This window comes from Mus musculus, chromosome 10 (genome assembly GCF_000001635.26).
Source record: "Mus musculus strain C57BL/6J chromosome 10, GRCm38.p6 C57BL/6J".
NCBI classification, from domain to species: domain Eukaryota; kingdom Metazoa; phylum Chordata; class Mammalia; order Rodentia; family Muridae; genus Mus; species Mus musculus.
Window position 1 is genome coordinate 106,589,441 of NC_000076.6, and position 13,150 is coordinate 106,602,590.

General features: G+C 38.6%; 1 protein-coding gene and 1 long non-coding RNA gene across 28 annotated transcripts in view; one reads left to right on the top strand and one right to left on the bottom strand.

Moving 5' to 3' along the window:
• Nucleotides 1-13,040, bottom strand: part of 4930532I03Rik (RIKEN cDNA 4930532I03 gene) — a 47,286-nt gene extending 34,246 nt beyond the window's left edge. Inside the window, exons 1-3 of one of the 2 annotated variants that reach the window (NR_131026.1) lie at nucleotides 12,854-13,040; nucleotides 3,757-3,850; nucleotides 177-291 (exon numbers count right to left, since the gene is read on the bottom strand). This is a non-coding gene — a long non-coding RNA (RIKEN cDNA 4930532I03 gene). Of the gene's footprint in view, nucleotides 1-176; nucleotides 292-3,756; nucleotides 3,851-11,498; nucleotides 11,616-12,853 lie in introns of those variants that run through there. The other variant, NR_131027.1, reaches the window with a different exon arrangement.
• Ppfia2 (protein tyrosine phosphatase, receptor type, f polypeptide (PTPRF), interacting protein (liprin), alpha 2) overlaps nucleotides 1-13,150 on the top strand; it is a 463,969-nt gene that overhangs the window by 119,941 nt on the left and 330,878 nt on the right. The gene's annotated exons all lie outside the window — the stretch shown is intronic.

Genomic DNA, 13,150 nt, shown 5'->3' on the forward strand with positions numbered 1-13,150 from the left:
TGACTGGAACACAAAATGTGAGCTCCAGGTTCAGTGAGAGCCACGCCCTCCCTCCGCCCCAAAGAGAATAAGGCATTGAACAATATTGGAGATATCTAATATCCTTAGTGTGTATGCGAACTCACACATTAAGGACACATTAATACACTAATACACACACACACATACATACTCACCACCACTATGACAGCTGCCATCCCAGGAGTTTTGATTGAATTATGAATGGGATGGTGGCAGAGTTGTTAATGAAAATCAAAGAACTCCCTTAGAGAGATGGCAAAGCAGGAGTGGCTGAAAAAAAAAAAAGGAAATTCCAGTATTGAGAAGATGTCATTATCATTGATTGGACAAATATGATCAAATATGTGGGATGAGCTTTTGGTTGTTTGGGGAACTTTTTGCCCATTGTGCTCCCAGACATTACCATCAATGCTATACTATTTTCCCCCTGTTTTGTATAACCATAGGTGTTCTAAATCTTGCTCTTAAAGACCAGGCTGTCCTTGAACTCACAGAGATACACCTGCCTCTGCTTCCCAACTGCTGGGATTAAAGATCTGTACAACAGGGGATGGAGAGATGGCTCAAAGGTTAAGAGCACTGGCTGTTTTTCCAGAGGTCCTGATTTCAATTCCCAGCCACCATATGGTGACTCACAACAATCTGTAACGGAACTCAATGCTCTCACCTTGTGTGTCTGAAGAGAGGAACAGTGTACTTACATATATAAAGCAAATAAAGAAACATTTTTGAAAGTGTGCCACCCACCCAGCAGCACTAACTTATAATTCTAATCTTTAGCAAAGACTTCATTTATGTGCTATTTGCTTTCAGTCCTCAGTGTAGGTAAATAACAACTTGGCAAATGTCACCATTGATTAAGAAAATGTAACCTTTATATTGCAAATTAATCCAAAATCTTGACACCCCTTTAAAATATTGCTTAATTATGACATTCATGTATTCTTGCATGCACACATATTTATATGTAGTATCATTCATATCGGGGTATCATCTTATATAACAAAGCTATTTTGTGACAAACTTGAAAAAAAAAAATACCCAAATCTTCTTTGGTGAACTAAATAGAAAAAAGTCATAACATAATATTAGTTGTAATAGATGTGTGCAACCATGGCATCATCTTCTTCAAGAGAAGGCTCATTAATATTAAGGTGATGTATATTGCTTTGTAAAAGGAAAGGCCTTCCAAAATTATACACTACAGAGAGGAGGTGGACCAGATTTCCAAGAGAAATGGCGCCATGTGTAGAATCTGTTATTAGATCAGTGCCAACTGCAGTGAAATAGTCTGTTCTTTTTCAGTCTGACTGCACTGAAAGCTTTAGTATAAATTATATGAACGATGCTCTTATTTATCAGCTAATACATTTTTAACATTAATAGAAAGCACACATATATATGAAGGTTTTTTATTTAAATCCAATACCAGTTTCAGCACTGGTAGAGCCTGTGGTGGCTCTTCTGTGCATTGAGTTATATTTCTTTGCTAACATTAACGAGACTAATATTATGCAGTAAGTAGATTTTTTTGTTGATGTTAACTGTAGATAAAGCAAATGTGTGTGCTTGAATCATGCTGGAGGTTGGAAAGAATGTAGGTGGTTTATTTTATTCTTGTAGCCTGTGGGTGGTATTTTGATATGTTGGGGAATATTTCCAGGTTTGGGAGTGAGTGTTCTATTGTAGTTTCTATTTTCTATGCATAGGGATCTGTTATTCTGTTTTTCTTGCAAATGGTATTTGGAAATATGATCCAGAGGAACAGGTTTGAAGAGAAAAATATGTGGGAAAATTGATACTAGTCACACATGCTCCTACACTACACAGCTGGTGGTTGTTATTGTTTTCTGGTTTTATTTTGTTTCTCCATGAGAAAGACATCAGGTGATAAAATGCACCTTGCTTTAATCTTGGACACACTCGGGGCTTTGATGCTTTCTATCCTTAGTGAAAAATACTTCCTTCAAATGAAAAGAAATACATGAAAAAAAACCTAAAGAATATGAATGAATGCAGTTCAAAAATTAATGAGAGAGAGAGGGGGAGAGGGAGGAAGAGAGAGAGAGAGAGGGAGAGAGGGGGAGAGAGGGAGAGAGAGGGAGAGAGAGAGAGAGGAACTAAGGACAAGGACAGAAAAACAGTTTTTTTTTCATAGTAATTATGATGCTCTAAGACTTCCTTGTACAGAGAATCCAGATTCATCAAGTGATTAGCATCGTGCCTTGCTCTCATACTAGGGAAATATATTAGGCAATTGCTTTTCCTGGATGAATTTTTACATCTTTGTCTATGCAAAGGACCTTCCAAATCCACAGCTCTTCGTGTAGCTGAAGGAATGATCTCTCACTATAAATACTTATTTCCCTATAGATAGCAGTGTTACTTGTTTATTTGTTTATTTTTTGAATCTGAAACCACATTACACAAATGACACCTAAGACCTCCGAGTATAAAAATCCACAATCACCACCAGGATCACTATGTACTCAGATAAAGAATGTATGAGAATAAAAAAGATAATGATGGTGACTCCTGTTGAAACATTCTCTCTCATTTTGGAATCTTCCTTTTATCTGAACTGTTCTGTTATTATCAACTTGCATCAATTCAATTTATGAAATACCTCCCAATTCCAAACACTGTTTTTCTTTTAAATGCCACTGTGCTGGGTGCCATTACTGATGTCTCTTATGTGTACCTCCGCATTAGTTTCTACAGTAGAGCCCTTCCACTGAGTCTGGATGTGAAACTGGTCCATAAACTCGGTATCAACAGCCCTCTGATAAGCATATCTTGTTCCTGTATAGCTACAATGGCATGTTAGAGAAAATTCATTGGCAGCATAGAAGACAGTGGGGGTTTGCATTCCTGAAGCTTGGATTTAGGGGATGAGGCTCTGCCTTGTGGGGACAATATCAAGAGATGGCTGTTGACATCAGGGATGATCTAATGCATATGAACAGACCACACACCTGGAAAAGGGCAGTGTCCAACAGGTTTCCTGAGTAGATTTCAAGTCATAAGGAACAATAATAGGTGTTGAGGTTGAACTATAAAAGACTTATAGTTGATAAACTAGACGATAAACGAGTTATGGAGAAAAGATGCAGGGTAGGAGGGCTAGATAACCATGAGAAGGAAGAATGGTGACTGATAATATTAGTGGCATTATTGTCAAGCAGTCAGCTGTCAGAGGTGGGTAAGAATATTGTCTTCTAGGGGTACTCTCCTCTGGACCTGATATTAGGCACACACCACACCCAGATGCAGATTTCCAAAACAAAGAGGTTCTCTACTAAGCAAGGTAAAAAGAAGGTAGCTGAATCTGAATCGGGCAGAAACAGCAGCTAATAGCTTTTCAAGTGTAGTTTTAAGAGGAATAAGGGAGGTACTTGGTAGAATGAGCTAGGATGAGTTCCTAAGTCCCCAATCATAAATCAAGGTAATTGAACATGTTAATTAGGAAGCGGGATTGGAATTTTTGATAGATGGATCTTGATGATCAGACTCACGAAAGAAAAAGTGGTCAAAGAAGAGTATAGACCTTTGTGGCTATCGGAAATAATAGTTTTAGGAACGTGATTTAACATTTTAGCAAGGGAGGGGGAAGAAGAAGGGACAGGATTTGCTGGCTCCACGTTTGCCTTGCTTGGACCTGAAAGAGACCCTCATGCAGTTTGGCTGTTTCCATTTCCCATGCAGTTGACAACAGTGAGAAGCAGCGCCATGTACCTGAGAGTGGCAGGAGGTGGTGCTGTTCAATGCTGCAGGCCTGGGGTCCTGAGATTTTATTCCTACAAGTGTCACAGCCATTGGATGGTCCTCCCTAGGAAGTCAGGATTTTTCAGTTATTGTTTGCAACTGGTGGTATAGCTCCCGGGCTAGAAAGGTACGATTAGAGATTGCTTAGGGATTGACAGCAGTCAGTGTCATCACCCTTGTGTGAACCCAGGAGGCTGCAATTCATTAGACAGTCACATAAGCTCGGATTACAGCTCTCAGACTAGTGTCTGAGGCCACTGGCCTTAAGTACTTGATAGTTTTATAGGATCTATCCATTGATGAGGACTACAATTTTCCTTCTGTAGTTGCTACTTAACAGTCTTGGAGCTCCTGTTAGCCTTTCTGCTTCTGGTACTGCTCCTCCTGAAGTGGTCCCCCTTCCTGCCCTGGATCCTTTCATTGTTTAGCTGCTGCCTCTTCAGCTGTCACATAGCCTGTTACTATGCAGCCTGCCAGCTGTTGCCAGTATTGCTGTTCTTGTGTTAGTCTTGTGTTCTTTCTCCTGCTTTTTCTCTATGTTATCCTCTCAGGCCATACTACTGAAATCAGCCTGGAATAGAATACTCAGTGCAGGGACCTTAATGGAGGAGTTAGGGGAAGGACTGAAGGAGCTGAAGGAGTTTGTAATCCCATAGGAAGAACAACAATATCAACCAACCAGATCCCCTCCCCAAGAGCTCCCAGGAACTAAACCACCAACAAAATATTACACATTGAGGAACCCATGGCTCTAGCTGCATATGTAGCAGAGGGTGGCCTTGTTTGGCATCAATTGGATGAGAAGTCCTGGGTCCTGTGAAGCTCCACGCGCCATTATAGGGGAATGACATGGTGGTTTAAAGCAAGGAACTGGGAAGTGAGATAACATTTGAAATGTAAATAAATAAAATAATGAACGAATGAAAGAAAGAAAGAGAGAGAAAGGGAAAGGAAAGAAAGAAAAAGGAAAGGAAAGGAAAAAGGAAAGGAAAGGAAAGGAAAGGAAAGGAAAGGAAAGGAAAGGAAAGGAAAGGGAAGGGAAGGGAAGGGAAGGGAAGGGAAGGGAAGGAAAGGAAAGGAAAGGAAAGGAAAGGAAAGGAAAGGAAAGGAAAGGAAAGAGGAAAGAGGAAAGAGGAAAGAGGAAAGAGGAAAGAGGAAAGAGGAAAGAGGAAAGAGGAAAGAGGAAAGAGGAAAGAGGAAAGAGGAAAGAGGAAAAAGGAAAGAGGAACAAGGAAAGAGGAAAGAGGAAAAAGGAAAGAGGAAAGAGGAAAAAGGAAAGAGGAAAGAGGAAAAAGGAAAAAGGAAAAAGGAAAGAGGAAAGAGGAAAAAGGAAAGGAAAAGAAAAAGGAAAGGAAAGGAAAAAGGAAAGGAAAAGAAGAGAAGAGAAAAAAGAAAAGAAAAGGAAAGGGAAGGGAAGGGAAGGGAAGGGAAGGGAAGGGAAGGGAAGGGAAGGAAAGGAAAAAGGAAAGGAAAAAGGAAAGGAAAAAGGAAAGGAAAAAGGAAAGGAAAAAGGAAAGGAAAAAGGAAAGGAAAGGAAAAAAGAAAGACTTTATGCTTCAACACCAGGGCAGGTAGCACAGGAGATTGTTACTCAGACAGCTCCTTAGTTAGCCCATGCACCCTGTGTATATAGAGCAGACAGGGGTGTTTGAACCTAATATATTTGGGATAATTGCAGATCACACAGTCCCTTTGCTAGGCTACCAGTCCTAGTGTTGGACAGAGTTTGTTGAGGCTTGTGACAGATGAAAGTCTGTACAGGTCGTTTCAGGCAGTGCTCACCGAGGCTGTAAGTTTCTAAGGGAAATCAGGAGAGATTGTGAAGTCATTTTCTCAAGGCATCTGTGGTGTGCTCAAGATGGCTAGTGCTGGCTTAAGAGTAGTCAAGCTCCTTCAGCCCTTCCCCTAACCCTCATGGGGGTCCCAAAGCTCAGGATGCTAGAGGGGTCAGGCAGAAGTGGGTGGGTGGGAGGGGTCACCCTCTTAGAGGCAGAGTAGAGTGGGATGGGGTGTGGGGTTTGAATCAGAGAGACCAGGAAGGGGTAACATTTGAAATGCAAACAAATCAAATGATTAATAATAAAAAAAAGCAGAGTTAAGCTAATGGTTCAGCCTACAGTCCCTTTTTTCAGAGATGCAAATTAGCAAGAGAAAAAGTTTACTTTTTAGAGAGTTACATTTCACCACTGCATACTATCATTGCTTCCTTACAGGGAAATTTAACTAGAATGCTTCCAGAAATTATTTTTCAAATTTTTTAAATCATAAAATATATTTTTATAATATATTTCCTCATCCCAAATATTTTCTCTTCCCTACTCATCCAATTTCATTCCTTTCCCTCTCTTTCAAAACATGAACTGAAAAAAAGGAAAGAGTGCCAACCAAAATCTTAGCAAACAACCATGGAAACCACGGAATTCATTTTGTGTTATCCATCCAAATGGATTTGATGTTGAAAATGTCAGTAAAATCAATAGTAAACAACAACAAAGCATTATTAATATGCAGAGTAAATTTGAATACATCTTAATCCTGCTTAACAAATTCCCAGACCTGTGGGTGACATAGATGCTTGTCTTCTGTTTCCATCTGAGCTGTAGACATTGCCAAACTCTACTATCACAGACGACTTGTTTCTATTTTCCAGTAAGCTACTGACCCTGTTCCTTTGTTTGTCACAGATGCTAGATAGGTTGAATCTATTGGTGCCTTTCCATGCAACACAAAGTCACGGCCTAGGGAATGTGGCACACATTCAGGATAAAAAGAAAGATGTCAAAATTTTTCTCTTCTCACTATTGAATGTAAGTTCTTACGCAACAACATTATTTCTCATTCTCACCACTAATTGGTGAATAGATGTTATTATTTAACTTGATTCCCAGCCTTAGATGGTCTAAACTCTAACAGATGGAGTCAGTTATGCAAATGAATAGTCATGATGTAGTAACTATCCAAAGGCATGGTTGTATAACGTGACACCACACAGGTGAAACTAGAGAGAGTCATATCTTGCACTAGATGAAGAAGAAGGCACATCTCCCTCATATTGTTCAAGGGAAGTAAGGTGTAGGAAAGCGGAAGTCACCTAGTGAACGAAAATGTCACAAGCAAAGGTCCACAGGACTTGTATTATTGTGTATTATTTTATTACTGTGTATAAGCCACCTGGACGTGAAGGTCTAGAAGGAGATAAACCATGAGGAGAGAAAGCTGAGGGACAATTCTGAAGACTTATCCAATCTCACTGTAAGGATTTTGAACATTATCCTGAAAGCCCTGCCTTAACTGACATTTCTTTAATTCACACTGTCAACTGATACAGTCAAGTTGGTGTTGAAAGTAATTCACTGGTGGTAACACAGAGATTAATTTCTAACAGAGTGAATAGAGTCTGACACCATGAAAGCACACCAGACAGGTACTATCTTGCAATGTATTTGCAAATGTTGCTCACAGTTAACAAGAACCATCATGTTGGGCAGAAACAAAGTTGAAGAGAAAAGGACACAGAGAATTGAGTAGCTATAAGAGCTAACAGTAAAGCATACTATATGAATACCTGCTAACATATGACATCTTCATTCTAAAATCCAAGCGTGAGATGCGGTGTTGTATGGTAGATAGTACTTGATAAAAATAGCCACAGTCATCCCTTCCTATTTCACATGTTTTTCTTAAAGTGAGACTTTCATATTACTCCCAAGGGAAGTCTATCTTTCCTGTCCTTGTGTCTGAGAGTGATTCTGACTAGAAATCATGCCACTTGGCTTCTATTCCTAGGACACAGAAAGCAATATAGCTTCTATTTGGCTCTTTTCAGAAAGAAAACTCAAAGTGGTGCATTTAAAGAGGCTGCATGAACAAGTCAAGCAGGGTTTTCCAGCTAAAGGCACAGCTGGGGGCTCAGCTGACAGTCAGCACATCCAGCAAGTGAGAAGAGAGCACTTCCAGATGACTTCCCCCTTCAGCCATAGGTCACTTCATTTATTACTGGTTGAGGCAGCAGATAGCATTGAAGGAAGCCAGGAAAACCTTATTGTAATCTTTTGAAATTGCCAATCCCCCCCCCCAAAACACGTGCAGTAATGAAGACCATCATTTTTCCTATGAGAATTTTTTTTATACAGTATCCACTAGAAGGATGGCTGTATATTTATTCTCTTTGTAGAATGAATTCAGTGTTGGTGGATAACCGTCCTTTCTACTTTTAAAATCAAAACCACAACTTAATTATTCTATTGCCTCTCATTTAAAAGTCAGGGACATCCCAGAGTTTTTTCAACCTAAAATGTCTCCATCATGGCTCACATTTAGAAGATGAGAGGTACTGTGTTTAGAATAAATGGGAAGATTTTAGATTTCTTTTTTATTTAAAATTTTCATAGTTGCTCCATTTCTGGGATCTGATAGTCTCAATTATATAGTAATGAAAATAAAAATATATTACACTCTGAGATGGAAGGGAATTGTATTCTAAACTAATGTGTCATGGAACCTGATAATTACTATGGGAATTTAGTGATGATAAAAGAGTTCATATGTTGTTATTTGGTAAAACACAACATATACAACACATTTTTGAGGACATATTACTCTGGGAATAACATTGGAAATGCTAAGGGGAATTGAAACATCAGAAAGGAGAAACAAAGAAGATTTAAAAATATGGGTGAATATCAGAGATTTTTCCCTTGACACTGGAGTTTTCCAAATTGCTTACTATTTGAAACAAAAATTGTAATCAGATTTTTATTTTTTCGTCGTGGAGAAAAATACCCAACATGCTGGTCTTCAGTGAGGAAGGGTTTGTGTTGTCTTGGCTTACAGTTTTAGTTACAGGACTACCACTTTTGGCTTCATTGATCCAGTGATAAGGTATAATAATGTCATGATGGTGACAACATATGACAGAGGCACTCATCTAAGCATGGAGTGGAAGAAGAAAAGAAACAACAGGTGTAGCATCTGATACCCAGCTTTCAGTAACACATTTCCTGCAGCAAGCCCCACCTTGTAAAGTGTCCTTCACCTCTCCTAACTGCACAATCAGCTGAACTGCTCAACACATAACCCTATAGGGGCAGTTTCTATTCAAATCCTAGCACTTATCTAAGGAGGTTCTGCCAATTAACTGCAATAACTCAAGCAATGCTTCTGAAAACATTTTAATAACAATTACTATTATATTTTCTTATGATGAAAATATTATTATTATAGTTCCTTCAAAGAAACTTTATTTTATTTTCATCACAAGTGGTCAGTACAAAAGCCTTTAGGAGAGAAACTGATTCTGACCACGAGATAGGTAAGATGTGGAAATACCAGAATCATGGAATATTGTTAATAGATATTCCATCTCCATAGAGTAACAAAGCTAAGACTGGATGGAGCCACTTGGTTTGAAGGATACAAGGTGAAGGATTCAACATGCTTGCATCCCATTATATAAATTCCATGAAATCATTCTGGTTTCATGAAAAAAATCAATCTGTCATGTGAACCAGGAGCATTCAGTGGCAGGGTGGCTATTTATTGCCTCAAGTCAAAGCCTTGGAACAGAATTTGTTACAAAAAAAGATACAACTGTTGAAGAGCACGTGGATATGGAGGCTGTAAGAACTGCACCGGCCATTGTAAAAGCTACATCTCTGAGGTGAATCATCTTCATTTATTCTGACCCATATTTGATGTGAAAAAAATTGTCTTTTTTGGTTGTGTTCTAATCATTATGTGATCTCCATTCACTACCTTAACACAGGAGACAGTGATAAGTAGATCTTTTTCCTCTAAACATTGTCAAAGGCCAAAGCTTCTCCTAGACTCTATGTGTATGTGACATGTGTGCACCTGTATGTGCACTAGTGGGTAAGGCTACAAGGAACACATGTGAACATGTATATGGATGACAGAAAAGGGGTGTGAAAGAGGGTGTCTTTCTCAGTCGTTCTCTACCTAAGGTTTTCAGACATTATCTGATTGATCGCAGAGCTCACAGATCTTTGTAGACTGTTTAGCCAGTGAGTTCCAGGAATCCTGCTGTCTCTGGATTCTCAGGGGCCTGGGGATCCACACCCAGGCCATCACAAATATGCTATAAGTGCTTTGCTCACTGACCTCCTCCAATCTCTCCTTTAAAAATGTATATTCTCCACTCCTATGAGAATATAAAAATTCATGCTGTTATTGAATACCCCCCATTTCCCCCAAAACACAAACAAAATTATTTTTGCCATCATCTTTGTGAACTATAATTTGTTTCTCTCTCAATTATTTTCATCATATATTTAAGTTTAAAAATTCCATCCTTTCATTCACGCAAATCTTAAATCCTTCATTTGCTGAGATTTATCTCTGTTTTTAAAAATCTCTGGGATACTCCATCCCTGCCTTATGCCTCCTTCTCTGCCAAGAAAGAGCCTCTGTAGCTTTTAAGAACCAATATGCAAATTGCTTTCTCTCTGTTATGGTCTGTTCTTTGCACCATTGGTTCTCTATTTGTATAAGCTAATCAAAACCGTAGCATAGTTCTCTCACCTATATCTCCAGGCAATTTCCAGAATATTTTGGCTAAAATGACTTGCAGTTGTTATGTTTCTCTTCTCCTTCAAAACTGCTAATCTAAAATGGATCCATCTAAAAATGAGAAGCAGTTACCAGACCTCTAGCACATAAACCAATGCACACCACCTGACTATAAATTCTGTTAATGAATATATTTTCCTAATAGCCAGTAATCGATGTAGAAACCACTCTCTTATCTTCTGAATAATAATAAGAAATCACAGGCATGTTACAAGTGTATTAAACAGTGAGACAGCATTTTCTTTTTCCTGTAGCTACATTAAGATAAAACAACAGTAAAATTAAAGAATACAGTATTTCTATTTGTGTTTTAACCTATTCTTTGTTTTTATTTATTATTAATCATTGTTATTATTATTTAGATGCCTGTGTGTATTCTAAGGCAAGAGGAAAAAAGTGTATGGATTTGGATAGGTGGGGAAGTGGGAATAGTTTAGGAGGGAGTGAAAGACAGTAAGCTGTATTCTGAAGATATTGTGAGAAACTATAATTGTCAATAAAACAACCAAACTAAGGAATATAGTGGCCTGGAGAGATGGCTCAGCAGTTAAGATCACTGACTGCTATTCCAAAGGTCCTAAGTTCAAATCCCAGCAACCACATGGTGGCTCACAACCATCTGTAATGGAGTTTGATGCCCTCTTCTGATGTGTCTGAAGACAGCAAAAGTGTATTCATATAAATAAGATAAATCTTTTAAAAAAGAATATATTAAGTTATTTTTATTTTTTTTCTAAACAGAGACAGAAAGAAGGTGTGAACTGTATAGGTGGAGGGACATGGGGAGAAAATGAAAAAAGGAAAACAGTGTCCATGGTATGAAAAATTATTTTCAATAGAAAATATTAATAACAGCTTGCTCACAAATACTACAATAAGCATTTATCAAAAGTGATTTTATAAAAAAAATTTAAGCTGAAAGCTTGTTTTCCCTCAACAATAATAAAAGTATATCAAGAAAGGTATGAATGAATATTAAATGTAATAAAGCAAATAATTATAACAAAGTGATTCATGCTAAGACATCTCTGTGTTTCACTATCAGGCAAAAACTAATGTGAGGCTTCAGTCAGGGTTCATGCCTACTGAAGACTCAGAGTACCAAATCTATGGCATAGGCTTACCAGTTCACCACGGCTCTGTACAGAAAGTTACAGCAGTCAGAGCACACAAACCTCTAGGACACAGAAGGATCTCTCTGCAGGTAAATATAGCATCCCATGGACATAGCCTGCTTACTGCTCCTTGGCTCAAAGATGGCGAGGCATGGAATTTGTAGCTTACATATATCTGTATTTATCCTTATGTGAATGCAATTGTATTATTACATAAACCCTATTATTAGGTAATGTAATAAAATGCTAAAGAGAATTGGGAAGACCATGAGAGAAATAGCAGCGTAACAAAACTTCTGCTCAATAGAGTGTTTTCTTTTGGGTAAAAATTGACTTAATCTCTGCTGACCACTTTGCATTTTAAGACAACTTACACCTGACATGCACACACACACACACACACATACACACACACACACATATTTATGATATATTTTATGTACGTTTTCTCAGTTAATTTTCTACTGTTAAAATAAGACATTGTAGTTAAGGTAAGTTATAGACTAAAGAATTTTTTGTGGCTACAGCTCCATGGAGTTTTAGTTCATGACTCTTATGACAAGAAGCATTAGCAGTAGATAAACAGGCATGGTGTTTGTGATGGTTTGTGTATGCTTGGCCCAGGGAGTATCATTATTGGGAGGTGTGGTCTTGTTGGAGAAAATGTGTCCCCTTGGGCATGGGCTTTAAAACCCTCATCCTAGCTCCATGGAGGCTAGTCTTCTCCTAGCTGTGTTGGAAACAAGAGGAGGAGCTCTCAGCCTTTCCAACCCCATGTGTGCCTGGATGCTGCCACATTCCTGCCTTGATGGTAATGGACTGAACCTCTGAATCTGTAAGCCAGCCCCAAGTAAATGTTGTCCTTATAAGAGTTGAAGAATTTTAAGATGTGGCAGAGAGACCGTTTTTATGATACTGTGGTAAAGAATGTGGCTGCTTCATGTCCTTGTCTAAAGAGTCTACCTGAGGCTAAGGTGAAGAGATTTAGATCAGTTGTTTTGAAAAAGGATATCTTAAAGCAGCCTGGTATAAATTCTGTGTTGTGGTTACTAAAATTCACCTCTTATGAAGAACATTTTAATGAAAAGCTGAGGAAGAAAAAATACAAAATGTATGGTTCAAGTATTAAAGGGGAACCAGCATGGAGCAGAATCCCATGTTCCCAGAGATAACAGATTAAAGGAGTGGTATTCTCAAGACAAGATCCCACCCAGCTAAGCTTACTGTTTATGCATTTGCCATTGAACAAGAACTAGTTATATCACATTAGACACTAGTTTTACTTGATTATTGTTATCTCTTGGACTTTTAATCTGGAATGAAATAAAGCCCAGAAATAAAAGACACAGACTTTTTATACACACCTTGAGGAACAGTGGGCATGAATAGCTTAGACCCAGTCATGATGGTACATACTTTTAATCCCAGGAGACAGAGTAAGCAAACAGACCTATGCCTTCAAGGCGATTCTGGAACAGAGCAAGTTCCAGGTAAAGAAAGGCTTAGGTCCATGCATGGTGATAACACACATGCCTTTAATCCCAGAACTCTGGTTACAGAAGCATTCTGATCTTTGGTTTACAGAGAAAGTTCCAGAATGTCCAGTTTTCTTAGGTAGCAAAGGATGTAATAGAACAAGATGCAGCGGGTGGGGGGTGGGG